The 18,210-nt window shown below is 42.2% G+C and overlaps 1 protein-coding gene and 1 long non-coding RNA gene across 2 annotated transcripts in view; both read right to left on the bottom strand.

Annotated features, from left to right (window-relative positions):
- NFIA (nuclear factor I A) overlaps window positions 1-18,210 on the bottom strand; it is a 437,679-nt gene that overhangs the window by 308,699 nt on the left and 110,770 nt on the right. The window lies entirely within an intron of this gene.
- LOC123376524 lies at window positions 11,538-17,697 on the bottom strand. The gene is made up of 3 exons (XR_006581822.1): window positions 17,610-17,697; window positions 12,330-12,482; window positions 11,538-12,003 (listed from the first exon to the last, which is right to left on the bottom strand). It is a non-coding gene; the product is annotated as an uncharacterized LOC123376524 (long non-coding RNA).

The raw sequence follows: 18,210 nt of genomic DNA, 5'->3' as shown, positions 1-18,210 counted from the left end.
GTTCATGGATCATTAGTTTCACGCCAGAGCGACTTGCAACTACACCCGGTTTGTGAATGTTAGAAGTTCACCTTCTATATTTTGGCACAAAATACTCACAATATCCGACAGCAGGTCTATTATGAGAGAGTCACTCCCAGGCTTTTGGCTGGTGAAATTAAAGTAACCTAGTTTTGTTGTTGTTGTTGTTAAGTGCAAACCACTACCCCGCACCACTCCGGAGGGACTGTGAAGTGCTGCACACTGACTCCTTATCACAATGCACAGGGCCTGATCCTGGAGCCACACTTCAGAGAAGTCAAAGGGAGTTTTACCGAAGCAGACTGCAAGATGAGGTCTGTAATTTGCATGTAAATGACTAAAATGATATAGGAGGACTTACTTCAAATTAAAGACATACAAATGGGTTTTTATAAATTACCGTCTAATTCGATTTAAACAGTGGGATCATAGGACAGAATTCAGGTTGAGCCCCTTATCCCCCAAACTTCCATTAGGCCGCAGAACAAAACAAAGTTGAACTGCAGTGCGACTGGCTTTCTTTAAAAAGTTAACAGTGAATTAAAAGACAGCTGGTGTTCACTGTTCCAATATTTTTAACGTGCTCTTAAGAGGTTTGGCAGAGTTTAGTCCAGTACTTTTAATAACGTTGTCTTTAATTGTTTAAATACCACGTGTAAAATGTATTCAACCGACATCATGTAATTAAAACCATAAAATAATAATACACATTGCAGGCTGTGCTCTGTTGGGGAGATTGAAAGATAAATAGCTTTTGACGATCAGGATATTTTGCTAATATAACGTAACAACGTTATGTGATTAATTTTTTAAGCAGTGTAACTAAATAATTTTGTTTTCATTTGTTGGTCTCCACACCTAATCACTACTCAATTATGTATTGACATTTCACGTTATCTCCTAGCAAAACCAACCAACCAACCCTATTCTACTATTTTTAAATCAAGGAAGATTTAATGCACCTTACCTAACACCATGTACTCATAATGTGACAGTAATGTAGGCAACAGATTAAGGAAGATATACAAACTAGTAATATATTAGCTAGAGAAAATAGAAAAATTAAATGTCTAAAAGTGTAAAACGTGGTGCAATCATGCATAGATCCAATTTAATATAGATTTTACCTGGTTTTCATTTTATATTTATATATATATACACACAAATCTCCTAGAATATATATATATTTCTGGAGCCTAGCCCCTGTCTACTTTCATAGGAGATTTGTCTTTATGCAGACCAAACTGCCACCTGAACTTTCACTGACTTCCCTGGGAGCAGTCCCTCTCATTCAGTCATCGCAGCAAAGAACAGAAGTAAAAGGCCCGATCGAGCTCCCCTTTAAGCTGATGGCCACAATCCCCGTTGCTTTCAATCGACCGGTATTCGGTAGGCAGGTCAGTGGAGCTCAGTGTGAACGGGGTTGTATCTTTGCTAGACTCTTTTCCCAACTCGGGGGACAGAGACTTCAGCAGTAGCGCACACGGCTCTGGGCTGCGTAAATAACCGAGCAATCAAAGTCAAGGCACGCAGGAAAACCACCTCTGCGGTTCCCCAGCGCTGGTGGCGAATGGTCTTTGCGCCGAGCCTGGCGGTTCCCCGCGGCTCGCCTGATCCTGGCACCTGCTTGCCTTAGCAAGAGGCACCGCCGCTAACCAATTGTCTTATTGAACATATCGAGAGCAGCTTCATTCTGAGCTGGAAGGAGCAACCCCTAGAGCGACGCGGTAAACTCCCGCTGGCCGCAGACGTGAACAGTTTCTTTTTGGTCCTGGGGGGATGCACGGGGGGTTGGAACCGACTCATGCTGCAGCAGGTGCCATGGGAGACGCAGACATCACACACTGTCCATTCATCTGCCTCATTCCCCCTCCCCCCACAAGCGGAGCGGATCCCCCCTCTCCCTTTTCCTATAGCTTGGGGCCCCCTACCCTCACTCCCCCACAGCAACGTTGCAAACGTTATTTCCAGGCCCCGTACACTGGTCAGCTCATCCGGGCCATATCACACGCCCCTCTGCCCAGCTGCACACCGGAAATCTGCCCGGGGGAGTCAGCTTGCAGGCTAATGTGTCTTTAGCCAGGAGGGGGGTGACTTCATATGGCTTGAAGTTAAAACTTTCTTCCTTAGTTAAAAAAAAACCCACCCACCAGCCTGAGACCCCCGAGGCTGGGATTTTTCTATCTATTTCCCAAAGTCAAGAGCGGTAACTCGGTACTTCTGTACTATTCGGAGTCGCTGGCTTGTGTGCAAGGCATTTGAATGTGCTCCCCGGAGTCATCCCTGGACACGGAGTGAGACGGTCAGCGCGCCACCTAGAGGCAATCCCTGGGTATCACCCCGGGAAAGTCTGCAAAGCTCCTTTCATAAGGTCTTTCCCTCAAAGGGGACGTGCTGCAGCTGTGGCTCTTTCCTCACAACGTGTTTCCATGGGACACCTCCCCCCACTCCACTTCAGCAGAATCTTAAAGATTTTCACCTGCGTGTACAAACTCCGAGTGGAAAAATCGGTTTGATCCCAAGGAGCCGAGCCTATCAGGCTTCTGTTTCACTCAAATAAACATTGCACAGGGGAAGGGCCAGGTCCAAGAGGCAAAATGTCCATGTAACGCTACCTGGTACTTTGCGGAATGATGAATGTGTATTTGGGCTCCAGTAGGTAGGCAAGTCCCTCTTTGCACAGTAACAAGGAAATGGCTCGGCAGAATAAAGTGGTTGAAAGAGAGGAGCCAGAAGAAAAATCCACCACAAACGTGCAGCTGAAACCAGCCAACATCCCTGTCCCCAAAGCCACTGTTCCTAAAGTCCCAGTTTCATCGCCCCCTAGTGGTGAAGTTAGGAACAGCAGCCTCACAGCCTCAGGGGAGCTTGCGGTCTGAGCGTTGTGACTGCAGTTGTTGCTAGGCTCAACAATGAAGGGTTTGATTGAATTATAACCAAAGCACTGATTCTAGGTCAGGTATCTTTATTCAACTGATCCTTTATGATCTTCAAACCCAGGTGGCAATAAAGCACACCTATTACATCCCCTCTGCTTTAAGGAAACCACACAATCTGAACTTTTATGTATGGAATGAAAATAAAATTATACAATGCTCCAATCCTTGGAAGTATTACAATTTTTTTGTCAGTATTCAACCACACCAATATGCACTATTATGTATTTGTACCTGCATATATTCCCTTTGCATTGTTGTAATCTTACAGAAGTGCAATTTAACACAAATGCTTCAAATTGTCTAAACAAGACCTCTTATTTTGTGTACAGTTCTGAGCTTACTTTGTGCGCATAGGTTTGCACTGTCAGTGACCCATGCAAATGAGAAATTTATACATGCAAATACGCATACAGATAACAATGCCCATTTATCAATTCATGATCTCATCATTATTTGTATTACTGTAGCACCTAGGCACCCTAAATCATGGACCAAGACCCCATTGTGCTAGACACTTTACAAACACAAAGAGATGGTCTCTGCCCCAAAGAGCTTGCAACCTAAGTATGCATTTAGAGGGACTGTCAGTCAAAATTAAAGACAGGCTTGAGATGCTTTTGAAAATGTAGCCCTTACATTGGAGTAGATCTGAATAATCTGTACAGTGGTGGCCAGTATTTGGCGTACAAAACACTCCTTGGTGATTCCTAAAATTTTTAGTCACCTGTACCAGTTTACCAGACTCAGACTCCTGGCTGTTCCAGCAACTTTCTTGCTCTCCCTTTTGCTGCAGCAGGAAATCTCTTCCTATTCCCACCTCTATGACTCTCTAAAGGCCCAGTCCTGAAAACTTTACTCATACGAATCCACCCTCCTACAAATAATCCCACTGCCTTCAATGGGATTATCTGAATCAGAAAGACCTGCAGTCTCAGGCCCTTCAATGGAGTTAATCTAACCCACCATTGAGCCTGGGTTTCTCCTGCTCCTCAGGGCCAGCCCTAAGCCAAATGGCACCGCAGGCAAGGAGCATCTTCAGTGCCTACCTCCATTTGTTAAACTTTTGAATACTTTACAGCACCCCAAGGCTGGCACCCCAGGTGGTCGCCTGCCCCTAAATCTGGTCCTGCTGCTGCTCCAAACCCTTGAGTGCACCAGGCTGGGATTAAGAGTAGCCTAGAGCTGCTGTAGATTAGGGCATGCAAAGGTAATTGACAGGCAGGCAGCAGGGGAGCACAGGGGATCAGCCCAAAGTGTGGGCCCAGAATTTATCATTAAAGTAGGGAGGAGATTCTGATGGGGAATGCTTAACCAGAATCAATGGCAAAAGGCCAAGGTAACTGTATTGATACATGCACCAGCCCTTGAGAATAAGTGTTCTAGGATGTCTAGCAGGACATAGTAATTTTGCCGTCTAGTCACAGTTTTACACAGCTCCTCTGCAAATATAAACCCTTATGAGAACACTACAGTAATGGCTTTAAACATTACAGTTCACAGTAGTGCTAAGGCAGTTTTTTTCGACTGTTGTCTTACAATCTTAGAGTACTGGGGTATGTGAGTATGGATTTCTATAAAATAAGGGAAGGTCATTGCATGGGTTTATGTAATGCATGTAAGGAAAGGAGAGACTCTCCACTCTCAGAAATAAAAGGACAACTATAAGCCAAAAGAATACAACCAAGATGAAGTTCTCTAGTCCAATATGTAGATGCAGCATCTTTTCCACACATTTACCATTGCTTCCTTAAGCTTTGGTGTGTTGATAATATGTTATATACCAATCTCCTAGAACTGGAAGGGACCCTGAAAGGTCATGGAGTCCAGCCCCCTGCCTTCACTAGCAGGACCAAGAGCTGATTTTGCTCTAGATCTCTAAGTGGCCCCCTCAAGGATTAAACTCACAACCCTGGGTATAGTAGGCTAATGCTCAAACCACTGAGCTATTATTAAAGCCCAATTTTAATTATTCTATTTACTTGCTTGTTGGAAAGGGGAATGATCCTGCTGGAATTACATCCTGCTCTGTCGTCTTCATCTTAACTTTTGCAACATGGATATTTACACAATTAGAAAGGATTTGGAGATGAGGGGGAGGGAGAGAAAAAAAGTAACATTCTCCTGGGAAAATAAATGACACATTTCTCACTACTAGCAACCCAACTTTTCCAAGGAAACCAGCAGCCCTCCTCATTCATCAGTGTCACTTTTCAATGGCTGCTCTGTTCGCAATGGATTTGTAATGATCAGAAAAATTCCAGTGACCTTCAATTAACGCTTCAGTCTTTCCCAAGACTGGCTTATGTTTATTTAAAGGAAGAGATGCTTTTTCTTGCAGAAAACAAGAATATTTGTAAAGAAGAAATAAATTATGAATAAAATGTAGGGTAAGTGGGTGGTTTGGATGTTTGAGGACATACTTACCTAGGAAGATAGATCTTCAGCTGGTATAAATTGGTGTAGCGCCATTGACTTCACACATCAATTTACATCAGGTGAGGTCCAGCAAACTTAACATATGGGTCCCACCTGCTACACTTGCTCACCTTAGCCATCCTTACTTATCTGAGTAGCTCCACTGAAGTCAATGGGGCTACTTGTGTGAGAGTAAAAGTTTCAGGACCGAGCTCCCTGTCTGGATTTTCATTGTTAATCTGTTTTGTTCTGGGGATCAAACATATCGCACATTTCTGAATGTTAATTTTCCCTTACTTTATATTTATCACCTGTTTATTTTCATCAGTGGGCTCTGTGGCTGAGTAAGTATTCGGCTTCACTTCGAAAAACATTTCCAGTTATTTTCCAGATGGATATCATTGCACATGCATGACTGTGGGACATACTCTTATATTTCTCTAAACATTTTTATATTTCTCATATAACAATATATAAATTGTTATATGAGAAAAGTGTTTATATATTATGTAATAATCTCTGACTAATGGTAAAACGAACCACAGACCCGTCAACACTGATTTTCTAGAAGAGGCAAGTCTGCACCTTGGTGTGTGTGCACAGATTTGTGTAATATTTTTATTAGGTCTTCTGGGATCATTTCCCTCAGCCCTGTAGAAAAAAATATTTTCATGCAAAATCTCAGACATTCTGATCTGAAGGAACACTTTAAATCTATTCCATACAAATATTTAATGTCAGCTTCATTGAGTGACTTAACCCTTAGGAGAAAAAATTTCCCACCTCAAACTAATATAATAATAAATAATAATAATAATTAATAATCCTATGGACTCTGCAGTTCATTTTTCTTTTACCCATCTAATAAAATGGGACACTAGAGGGCGTCCTTTTAATGTAATTCGATAATGAAGCTCCAACTTATACAAACAGACAGAGAGAGCACAATTCTCATGCTGGGAATTTCAGGGTCTGTAACTGGATGCATACCTTGCGGAGATGACTTTTTCCAGCCCCTTGGACCTAAATTATTATTCATTGCTCCAAGAAATTAAGAGTATCCAGAACATAAGATGAGAAGCAATACTAAAAAAAATGCATGCGGGATTTGATTTGCTAGAAGATTGACCACATTTCACAGCATGTCTGTGAACTATCCACGTGTATGATACTAAAATACCTTTCACAAAAGGAGGACTTTCTGAAACTGGGGTAGTAGGAACTAAGCAATGAGACTGTCTGAATTACACTTTAGAATATAAGATCTACAAAGTATAGTAGAGAGTTGGCAGTGATTTATTGGTAGTGGGAGAAGCAAGGGAAATTCCCTCCTCTGAAAATCCATTCCCTGCCTCTGAACACTCAAACCATCCCATCCATGTAATTTCTCCCTCCTCATCTATATACATTTTTCGTGCGTGGTATTTACAGATGAATGATAGTATTGTAATACTATCAGCACAAGCCTAAGGATCAGTGCCCTGATTCAGAAAAGTACTTCTGCATATGAAGAATCCCTTGTGTATGGGGCCCCCTAGGTACTATTCTGGTCTTTGCTATAGATTTCTTCTGCACTCAAGAAAGTCACTTAACCTTTCAGTTCCTCAGTTTACCTCACAGGGATGATGGGGGGATTAATTTGATAATGATTATGAAGTACTCTGAGCCCCATATATGTAGAAATAGCATGTATTATCGTAACTCGATATAATGGTCTGTTGTTAATATTTATGATTTTTATTGTGGTGGTGCCAGGAGGCCAGGATGCCACTGAGCTAGGCACTGTCCAGACATACCCAAAGAGCTAGTCCCTTCCCCACAGAGCTTACAATCTAAGTTTAAGATGAGAGCCAACAGGTGAATATGACAAAGACAGCTAAACGGGAGTGAGCAGAAACACAAGGTGACAACGAGGCAGTTATGTACGCAGCAATAGGTAGCAGTCACTGCACACCAGCTGGCTAACCACTGTCAAGGGTTTCACAGGTATCATACCAGAGGTGGGTTTGAAGGCATCCTATCAGTTTGCTCTCGATGTAAATTGTTCTGTTATTTCCCTTGATCCACAGCTTTGAGAGATTTGCCACACTCTTAGGAGTTTCACAAATAAATCATGGAGGGTTAAATTCTGTTCACTAGGATGCGAGCAGACATTCCCCACTGACTTCAATGAGACATTCGTGTTGGTACCTGGAGGCAGAATTTGACCCTATGGTATAGAAGGAAAGAACATAAATTTAGTGGCTCCCTTTCTGAAAACTGATGTTCCTTAACATTTTGCAATAACATGTCTTTGGTCTTTGCTAAATTGCAAACGTGTAATTAATTTCCCAGCACTTGTGCAGAATACTTTAAAATGGAAAAATGAAAGTCTTCTATTAAAATGAAGCTTGATAGTATGCACCTGCCACTAATGTACTGTACACTGTGTCTTCCACTCATTATAGTGATGATTTGGGTTGAGATCAAGAGTCATATAGTGAAAATCACTTCAGTACATGCCTGCTCATATGCATAAACTCCTGTGTACCAGATGGCAAAATATAATGACATCTTAAACAGCTAATTGCATAAACCTTGTAATGCAGATAATTGCAGAACCAAAGTACAGGTTAATAATTTCCCACTGTATTGCCTGGCTTGAGATTAATCCTCAAGGAAAGTTGTGACAATTCTAACACACTAAAGTTCACCAAGCAGTAATTAAAACTAGCACTTAAATCATTTGACTTTCAAACCCTTAATTATGATGCAGTAGAATCACTTTGTAGAAATCCAACGTTTATGGATAGTTACATGATAGCTGATATTTCATGTTCCCTTTCGTGATGCATCTTATGTGGCTAGTCACGTTATTCTCCAGAAGAATATAATAGTAATAATTTTGGCACTAATGGTCATTTAGAAACTTTGCTTAAACCAGTGGCCAACAACAGAGGATCTCATATCTAATAATGTAATTACACTTTTTACAGTGTACATATGGTCAATTTGGCTAGTGGTCAATTAGTCACTTGATGATATCTAATTGTGATGGCCGCCATTGTGGCTGACCCCAGGAATTGAACTTAAAACATGACCTTCTATAGCTTGAGCAACAGAGCTTTAAGGTAGAGCTATTAATGGACTTAAAGCCCTTGTTAACCAGACACAGAGAAAAACCTCTGACATCAACCCTGGGCAAAATAACAGGAAAGCTGATATAGTTATTCAGTGGATAAAGAATTGAAATACAAGAATATAATTAATGTCAGTCAACATGATTTTACGGAAAATAGATCTTGTCAAACACACCTGATTTCACTCTGATGTGATTACCAGTTTGGTTGATAAAGGTATAAAGGTAGATGTATATACTTAGACTTTTGTACAGCATTTCACTTAGTATCCCATGACATTCTGATTTAAAAAAACAAGCGCTCTACAATACCAATAGGGCACATGTTAAGTAGATTCATAACTGGCTAACTGACAGATCTCAAAGAATAGTTATCAATGGCAGCTTTTTTCAAAAGGGGGTGTTTCTAGTGGGGCTCTACGTGGATCGGTACTAGGATCAATGCTATTCAACATTTTTATCAATAGTCTGGCGGTAAATATAAAATCACTGCTGACCAAATTTGTAGATGACACAAACATTGACGGAATGGTAAATGATATGACTGCCCTGGCCCCATCATTAAATGATCTGGATCTCTTGAAAAGCTGGGTCCATTCAAACAAAATGCATCTTAATACTGCCAAATGCAAAGGTAACAAGCAGTACAGCCCAGACCTCCAGAATGGGGGACTGTATTTTGGAGAGCAGTGACGCTAAAAAATATTTAGGGGGTCACAGTGAACAAGCAGCTGAACATGAGCTCCCAGCATGATGCTGTGGCAAAAGGGACTAATGTGATTCTTGGCTGTACAAAGAGGGGAGTAGTGAACAGGAGCAGGGAGGCAGTGTTGGTGAGACCGATACTGGAATATTGTGTCACATTCCACTGTCTATATTTTTAAAAAGGATGTTGAAAAATTGGAGAAAAGAGCCAAGGTGATTTGAGGGCTGGAGAAAATGCCTTACAGTGAGAGGCTTAAAGAGTTTGATCTGGTTAGCTTATAAAAAGAAGACTGCGGGCTTGTCTACATTACCCGCAGGATTGACAGGCAGCGATTGATCCAGCGGGGGTCGATTTATCGACAGCTGAGCGCTCTCCCGTCGACTCCAATACTCCACCGGAGCGAGAGGCACAGGCGGAGTTGATGAGGAAGCGTCAGCTGTCGACTCACTGCAGTGAAGACACCGCGGTGAGTAGAACTAAGTACATCGACTTCAGCTATGTTATTAACGTAGCTGAAGTTGCATAACTTAAATCGACCCCCCTCCCCTCCTCAGTGTAGACCAGGCCTGAGAGAGTTGATTTGATTACAGTGTATAAATGCCTTGCCCGGGAGAAAATAGCAGATACTAAAGAGCTCTTTAATCTAGCAGAGAAACAAAACACAATAAGAACCAAATGGTTGGAAGCTGAAGCTGGACTAACTAAAATAGAAATTAGGCACAATGTTTTTAAACACTGAAGGTGATTAACCACTGGACTAAACTACCCAATGGCAGTGGTGGATTCTCCATCTCTTATGTTCAGATAACTTTCTGGAATATATGTTTTAGCCAAACACAAATTATACTGGGTGAAATGTAATGGCCTGTGATATGCAGGAGGCCAGACTAGATGATTGAATGGTCCCTTCTGACACGAAACACACATTCACATGTGAGTCACATGAACATGTGGGACTAGATGGTGATTTGGAATCTACATCCATGCAGAGGAATAAGAGTGTGTAAGCACCACTCTGGCTGCCCAACATGAGCTACCTGCTTGGTGGCTCCAGGCACTCAGGAGGAAGCAGGTGCTGCTAGAAATGTACTTAAAAAAACAACGAAACCTGTCATTCTGCACAAGAAAGAAAGCTGAGAAGCTTGTCCTTGAGGCCACATAAAGCCATCCAATGATCCACACCCACCCCACAAAGAGTATCTGCCACCTCCATACTGGGCATTAGTTCTGTTGTTTCTCTGACAAGGAGCAGTGGATGTCCTCAGCTTTGCATGCCTGCTTCCCAGTGGAGGCGAAATCAGTGTCACAAAGTCTGGGTACATTCCCTCTGTCTCTTGTTTTATTTACACAGATTCACCAGGCCTAGAACGGGGGTGTGTGTCACAAACAGCACGCAGGGCAATCCCAGTCTTTGGGAATCTCAGCCCAACCCCAACGCCCAGTTCCCAGGGAGCAACTATGCCTCCAGAATTAACTCTAATCAGAGATCAAAGTAGAGAGCAAACTTTCCTGCTGCTCACACAGTTTCCACTAACCAGAACCTTGCATAAGCACATTATATAGATTGTTTTCCCAAGACTAAAAACTTGTTCAGATGCTAAGAAAAAGAACTTGGCATGTGTAACACTACCACCTGATGATGTCTGCCATAAAAATTCAATATAATCCCAGATGAGGAGTGTCATCTACTATATATCTAGCATCACTTCTTTAGGGGCTGCAGTGTTCTTTGGGGATCTTTCATCCAAGTTCTGACCCAGCATAATCCTGCTTATTAAATCTGATGAACTCATAGCCCGAAGTGGGAGGGCTGAGGGCTAAACTCAAAATATCTGACAACAAGCATAGATGTGATTTTCAAGATTGCTTATTTTATGGTCTGTGTTCTTCAGGAGGTTAGATTAGAACAGGGGTCGGCAACCTTTCAGAAGTGGTGTGTCGAGTCTTCATTTATTCACTCTAATTTAAGGTTTCGCGTGCCAGTGATACATTTTAATGTTTTTAGAATGTCTCTTTCTATAAGCCTATAATACATAACTAAACGATTGTTGTATGCAAAGTAAATAAGGTTTTTAAAATGTTTAAGAAGCTTCATTTAAAATTAAATTAAAATGCAGAGCCCCCCAGACCGACGTCCAGGACCCGGGCAGTGTGAGTGCCACTGAAAATCAGCACACGTGCCATAGGTTGCCTACCCCTGGATTAGAGGTTCAGCATAGTCCCGTTTTGCCTTAAAATCTGTAAATTTATTAACTCATGAAATTTATCTCCCAGGTACAAGGTTGTGTTGTTTTTTAAAGTTTACAAGTAGATACAACCCTAACAGAGTTCTGTCTTTATTAAGCAAGGGTTTGAGAACCACAGGTCAGAAAAGTGAATCAAACTGTACAAATAACAAATACATCTAGCATTCTATCAGGGCTAATCAATTTCAACAGCTGCACATTGGTGAAAACATGGCATTTCCTTGTGAATCAGACTTCTGATTATTTTCGGATACAGTATCTTATCCAGCAGCACCTGGAGTTTATGGCTCAGATTCTGGCCTCTATCTGTACTGAGTTCAACACAGTCTGGGAGGGGGCAAAGTTGGATTAGCCCCTTCCTCAGATTGTGAGGCTAATAAGCCTCCAGGCTGGTTCTCGGTGACTGTGCGAGAGGACTATTATTTACGGTACATTGATAGCCCCAAGGTGAAGCGATACGATGAGTTATTTGAACTACAGGAGAGAATTAGTGTCTTCTCCTTTTCTTTGAAAATAAAGTGGACTGACGTAGGCAGGTGACCTTCCGGAAGTGGAAATCTAGAAGAGAGAACAAGAATATACTATAAGACCTACCCTCTTCTGTTTGCAACATTCTCTTTTGCTTAAGAATTCTGGCTACTTTCCATAATATCAGTGACACACTAAGGGTGTAGGACATCACTTTTTCACTGATAGGTTTTGACAAACTAGAATGAGGAAACATTACCCAAAGATCTATGCATTTTGTACTTTTATATGAATTTTCTTTTAAATCAGAAGACTGTACCCCACTTCTGTTTTCCAAGAAGTGTTCAGTAGCCATCTAATAATACTAATCCTTATAAATATCCACCAAATGAGAACAAAGGTCTAAATTCTCCTACCTGGCTTTGGCTGTATGGACTTTCTCAATGGAGGAATCATAGTTTTGTCTTCTCCCCTCTTCTGCCTGGAGAGGCTTTTGGGTTGAAGAGTCAGACACAAGATTTTAGAGGTATAGAAATACTCTTCCCAAGGCTGCAGCGTTCTGACGTGTCCTTGCATCAGAGAACATCAGAAATAAACAGACAGATCAGACAGATTCTGGGAAGAGATTTGATCTCCAAATTCTGTTGTCTGTTGGGGGTGGGGTATTGTCCTGTAGTACTATGTAACTTGGGCAACAGAAGTGACACCAAGGTCTAGATCCTCAGCTGGTGTAAATCAGTGTAGCGCCATTGATTTATACCCGCTGGAGACCTGGCTTTTGGCATCGCTTTCTTTGCCCAAGGTACCTTTGTTCTTTGAGATTCCAAGACACTTACACATCAAAACAGCAGCGCTCAAACTGTACTTCTCACTTAATTACATGTAGATGCAGATTGGAACATTAGTTGCAACAATATATAATCACTCATTTCTTCACACGCACTTCTAGCCAACAGGAACACAGCAGCTCCTAAAGACTTTGGTTTAGCCTATATGCCTACGCAACCAAATAATTAAATCCTTGGTTACTAGTCTAAAATACCATACTGTACAAAGAACAGCTCACAAAATAAGAACTACCACTATTATTCACATGAACTGTTTTGCCTTGGTTGTTCCAGAAGAAATTGGTGCTACGGGTCTAGAGAGGACCAAGGGGAGCTAGAAGCCAATGTTGAGGCACAGGATATTCATGAATTTCCAAGTTCTGCTGATTCAGGTGGGTGAATTCCCTGATGGGGTGGTAGAACAACGAATAGAAACCAGGGGTTCCTGGTTACAAATAGGCCGCCTCATCTAACCACTGGTTACATGTAACTGATGTGAATGTACTATCCATTCACTCACCCACCTACATTCTTAGTATTAGCACTCATCACCATACTAAATAATCTCCCAACAATGACATCTCTCTCTTCCTTCTCTGCCATTAGGAGGCTGGTTTAGGAGTGGGGGTCTTAACATAAGTGAATACAAAAATCGGAGAGTGGGGGTATTGCTCTGGGAAAGTTTGAACACGGGGGTGGGTTTAGCATTTAGATTTCAACTCGGTGAGGCTTGTGGTTATTCTTATTCCATCCAGCAGTGAGTTCCACAGTCCCTGGCGCGTTTATTTTATGGTCATGAGCCTACCACATTGGTTAACTGTTTCATTGCTGTGGAATGTAACTGGTGGAAGATCCTGGGTCACAGAGACAGAGTGTCTCTCTCAGGTAGCTAAGTCTAATTACATGTAGTGCTTTGATAACCAGACAGAGATGTTTAACTGGACCCTGTGTTCACTGGGGGCCACCATAAAGAGCAGCCTATCAGGATAATGTGTTCCTAGAGATTGTTATTGCCAAGCAGATGGGCCAAGTTATACTCTGAAAAAGCTGGAAGTTCCTCAGGTCATGGGAAAGCTTCCTGGTTTTTAGCAAGTTTGTGGAGATTATACGGCTGCTGCTGACAACTGGGTAACTTCAAAAGCATCACCACTATCTGACAGGCAGATGAACTTATTTCATGTATAGTCCAGCATCCCTGTACCTGTGGAGAAATACCTATCAAACCCCAGCTTCAGTCATGTCTGCGCCTGGGTCTGTCACATCAGGTCATGTCTGGGTGTGTCACCAAGCTCTTTTTGCTGTGTCCCCTATATCTGTTTAAAATACAGACTAATTCTTCTCACCAACAAGAGTCTCCTGTCCCAAACAGGTCAAACAGGCTCCTAGAACATTGCTCCTGTTTAGGTATTGACACTAGCTAAGATTTTCAGATGCGACTAGTGATGTGGGAGGTCTCACATTTAGGGTGTTCAGCGTGAGAATGGCGCCTGAGTGCAGAGGGCGGGTACTGAGCCTCCTTTAAAGTGCTTCACGTTGGGCACCCAAAATCACAAGTCACTTCTCGAAACCTTAGCCACTATTCATATTTTAAATAATGTTATTTCCCCCTAATTGCTTATGGAAAGGGTAGAATTCCAACTGGGAGCGAGGACCCGATTCTGAAGTGTCATTTTCCCTTCACACTGGATTGACCATGGGGTCTGCTTCTGGCTCTGTCACAGACTTCCTGGGCTACTTTGGACAAGTCATTTAAGCAGAGATTTTCAAAGGGATTTTGATGCCCAGTTCCAATGAAAGTAAATTTAAAGCCTAGATAACGTTGTAAATCTCAGGTTTAATTTCTCTGTGCCTCAGCTCCCCATCTGTGAAATGGAGATCATAATGCTTCCCTACCTCAGCAGAGCGTTGTGTGGATAAATACTTGGGAAGTGCTATGATCTTATGGTCATATAAGTAGATAGATCCATAACACAAGTCTTTCTTTTCTGCATACACTTAACGTATGTGGATGGTTGTCTAATAGATATTTGTGTGCATACAAGTCAATAATGTAGTGAAGAGCAAACTTCCTTCATGAAGTTGAAATCCAGAATCTATTCAGTAAAATAACATCCTAAATTATCTCATTTAATCTGTATTTCTATTCTATTGCTGTTGGGGGACAGAGAAACATTAGACCACAACACTTTACTATCTGATAACCATGTAGAATGAGTGCTGATCTCAGTTCAGTTCTTAGTGAACAGGCACCCACATCTGAAAGAACTTGCCAAACGATGACCTAGGTCTCACATGATTTCTTTTATGTCGTCAACTAAAACAGGGGTTCTCAAACTTCATCGCACCGGGACCCCCTTCTGATCATGAAAATTAGCACATGACCCCAGGAGTGGGCACTGAAACCTGAGCCCACCCAAGCCCCGCCATTCCAGGTGGGAAAGCCAAAGCCTGAGCCCCACTGTCCAGGGCGGGCAGGCCAAAGTCGAAGCCCAAGGGCTTCAGCCCCAGGCAGGGGGCCTGTAACCTGATCCCACAGCCCCCTGGGATGGTGGGGCTCAGGCTTCAGCTTTGGCCTTGGGCCCCAGCAAGTCTAAGCGATCCCATTAAAACGTCCCGACCCAGAGTTTGAGAACCGGTGAACTTACAGATTTTGTACTCATTGAATAATTCCCAGAGTATTTTTTTAAAGTACCATCAGGGGAGAAATTCATTGATCTATAGTTTTGGGTGTATCGGGACCATATGCAAAAGTAAATCAAGAGATCAGCAGGCAACACTCTATTTTGCAGTACCCATCCTTCCAGGTTCTAATCCACTAAATTGAAATCTGCACTTTCCATCTGACTCCAAGATACCAGACCTGATGTTGATCACATCAACAGGGTGAACACATAGTTTGACTCTTAGTTAAGAGAGGAACTGAACCTAGATCTTCAGAGTCAAAGTCCAACATCCAATAAAAGACCATGTCTCTTACTTTTTCAGTCACTTACGCCTTGATCCTGTTAGCTGCTTGTGTGGGAAGAACCTCATACCCAGGCAGAACCCTAACGAAGTCAAGGGGGCTTTCAATGGGGACAGTGGTCTACATATGTGGAGCAGCTGGAGGGATCAGACTGCCTTACAGAAGCGCAGATATATTTCCATAGATAGATCTATATATGGATATCATCATATGACACTATTAGCATTTTTTAACCTTAGAAAGCACTGGTAAAACAATTTCATTAATTAAAACATCAGTGCCCTTGGTGCTTGTATACACTGTGTTTTGATTTTAATTCATGGAGCCTCGCAGTTAGTTACACTGGTGCCAAATAAAAATGCTTCAGTGGAACTTTCCGCAGATTAAGCTGCTTTTATACAAAGTTTTATACTGACATTACAACACATTTGATTAAAATGCAGAACAATTTCAGGTTGGGTGTCATGTGGCTGTATGCAAGCATAAATGTAGCTGAGTCTGCAGATGCAACCATGCAGGTGTTTCTGTAATTTTGACTCAGTTGGGAAAATTGTCAATGTTCAGTGGCCCACAAAATCACACATCCATTTGTGGTTCAGTTCATTGCAATCGGAGTTTCATAATCACTTCACTAGGGATGGGTACTGAATTCTCAAGTAAAACATTTGTGAATTGGGTCCGACACTAGAATCAGGTAAATTCTGGGAGTAATGCAAGCATCAAGTATTTCAACTCAAGTCTATATTGACTAACTCTCAGATCTAAAGCTAGAGAGAGGATAAAAGAGGAATCATTTATCTGCACATCCCTTCTCGCCACAAAAGCAAACACTGAGATTTCTTATAAAATGGAATGTCTAAACCATTCCTGATTTGGAATTTCCGAATACTAAACTAACCTGAGTCTGCTCACCTCCCTGTGAAGCCGAGATGGGCCCCAGCACAACCCTGCATCTGAACACTTTCAACTTTAGAACCAAATTTTGCAGCTTGAGCCCATTATTAATTAATAAAATAGAACTATTAATTTTGTGTATTTATTTATTTTTACAGCCACCAAAAATATGCTAGTTAGTTTAGTGGACAAGTGGAGAGACAAAATATCTGCCCCAAAGCACTTACATGCTTCGATAGAAGTCCATAGTTGTGCATGTACTTTCGTGCTGTGCTAGACTGAAATATATTTTAAGGCAGGACAATCCAAACGGGAGTAATAAACTGTAGACAGGGGCCTTGGCTACACTTGTGAGTTGCAGCACAATAAAGCAGCCCCACGCACCCTAGTTCACTCCCTGTCCACACTGGCAAGGCACGTAGAGCGCTCTGACTCCGCAGCTACAGCGCTGCTGGTACTCCACCTCGGCAAGTGGAATAACGTTTGTTGCGCCCCCGCTGGAGTGCTGCGGCACCAGTGTGAATGAGCTGTTGTGTTACTGTGCTGTGATCAGCCTCCAGAAATGTCCCATAATCCCTTTAAGTCAAGTGGCCACTCTTGTCATTGTTGTGAAATCGGCTGCAGGAATGCAGAAATGCCCTTTCAAAGCTCCGTTTCGGAGAAGCCGGCTGCTTATCAGCTCCGAGAAAAGCAAACATTTACTGTTTGCTTTGAGTTAGTGAGAGAGAGAGGGGTCTGAACTTACAAGACAGCGTGCTGACACACTCAGCACCCCAAAAACCCACTCTCTCTCCCCCCACATACACACAACACACTCCCTGTCACACTCCACCCTCCCACCCCGCATTTGAAAAGCACATTGCAGTCACTTGCATGCTGGGATAGCTGCCCATAATGCACCGCTCCCAATGCCGCCGCAAATGTGGCCACGCCAGTGCGCATGCAGCTATCAATGTGGACAGACTGCAGCACTTTCCCTACTGCGCTCTCCGAAGGCGGGTTTAACTCACAGCGCTCTACATCTGCAAGTGTCGCCAAGCCCTCTGGGGAGGCCAAGGAAGTGGTTACAGCAGTTTCAGCAATGGTTACACCTTCTAAAACTATACATTCAGTGCTCAGCTGCTTCAATGAGATATAATTACACCTGCAAATTGGAAAGTTTCACAGAAGTAGCTCAGTGTTAGCGATGCGTGTATTCAGGGTCTGCTCTGGTGCACTGCTGCTAACATTCTGAATATTACCTCACTGCACTGTTCTTTCCAGTCCATAGATCATTCTAATCTGAGAACATCTAGATCTTACCTACGATGTGAAGCAGGATGACATAACTTTTGGAAGAGCACAGACTTTACGTCATTGAAACTCCGTGAAGTAATCTAGCTAATGTTCAAGTTTTGTCTACAAAATTTCCACAGAGATAACATGATTTGGGAGAAAAAAAAGGAAACAAAATCACAGACTTATTTCCTTTGTTACCTTGAGGATCATCATGTTTACACATTTTGAAAGAATTAGCGAAGTAATTTGTGGAACGTTTCTAAGTTATGTTATTTTAGAAAATAAGTGACCTAACTGGAATTTTATCCCTTAAAATATCATGTAGAAACAAGA

The sequence above is a fragment of the Mauremys mutica genome, chromosome 8 (assembly GCF_020497125.1).
Source record: "Mauremys mutica isolate MM-2020 ecotype Southern chromosome 8, ASM2049712v1, whole genome shotgun sequence".
NCBI lineage: Eukaryota > Metazoa > Chordata > Testudines > Geoemydidae > Mauremys > Mauremys mutica.
Note: the sequence above shows the minus strand (reverse complement) of the source record. Positions and strands in the feature narration are given on the sequence as shown.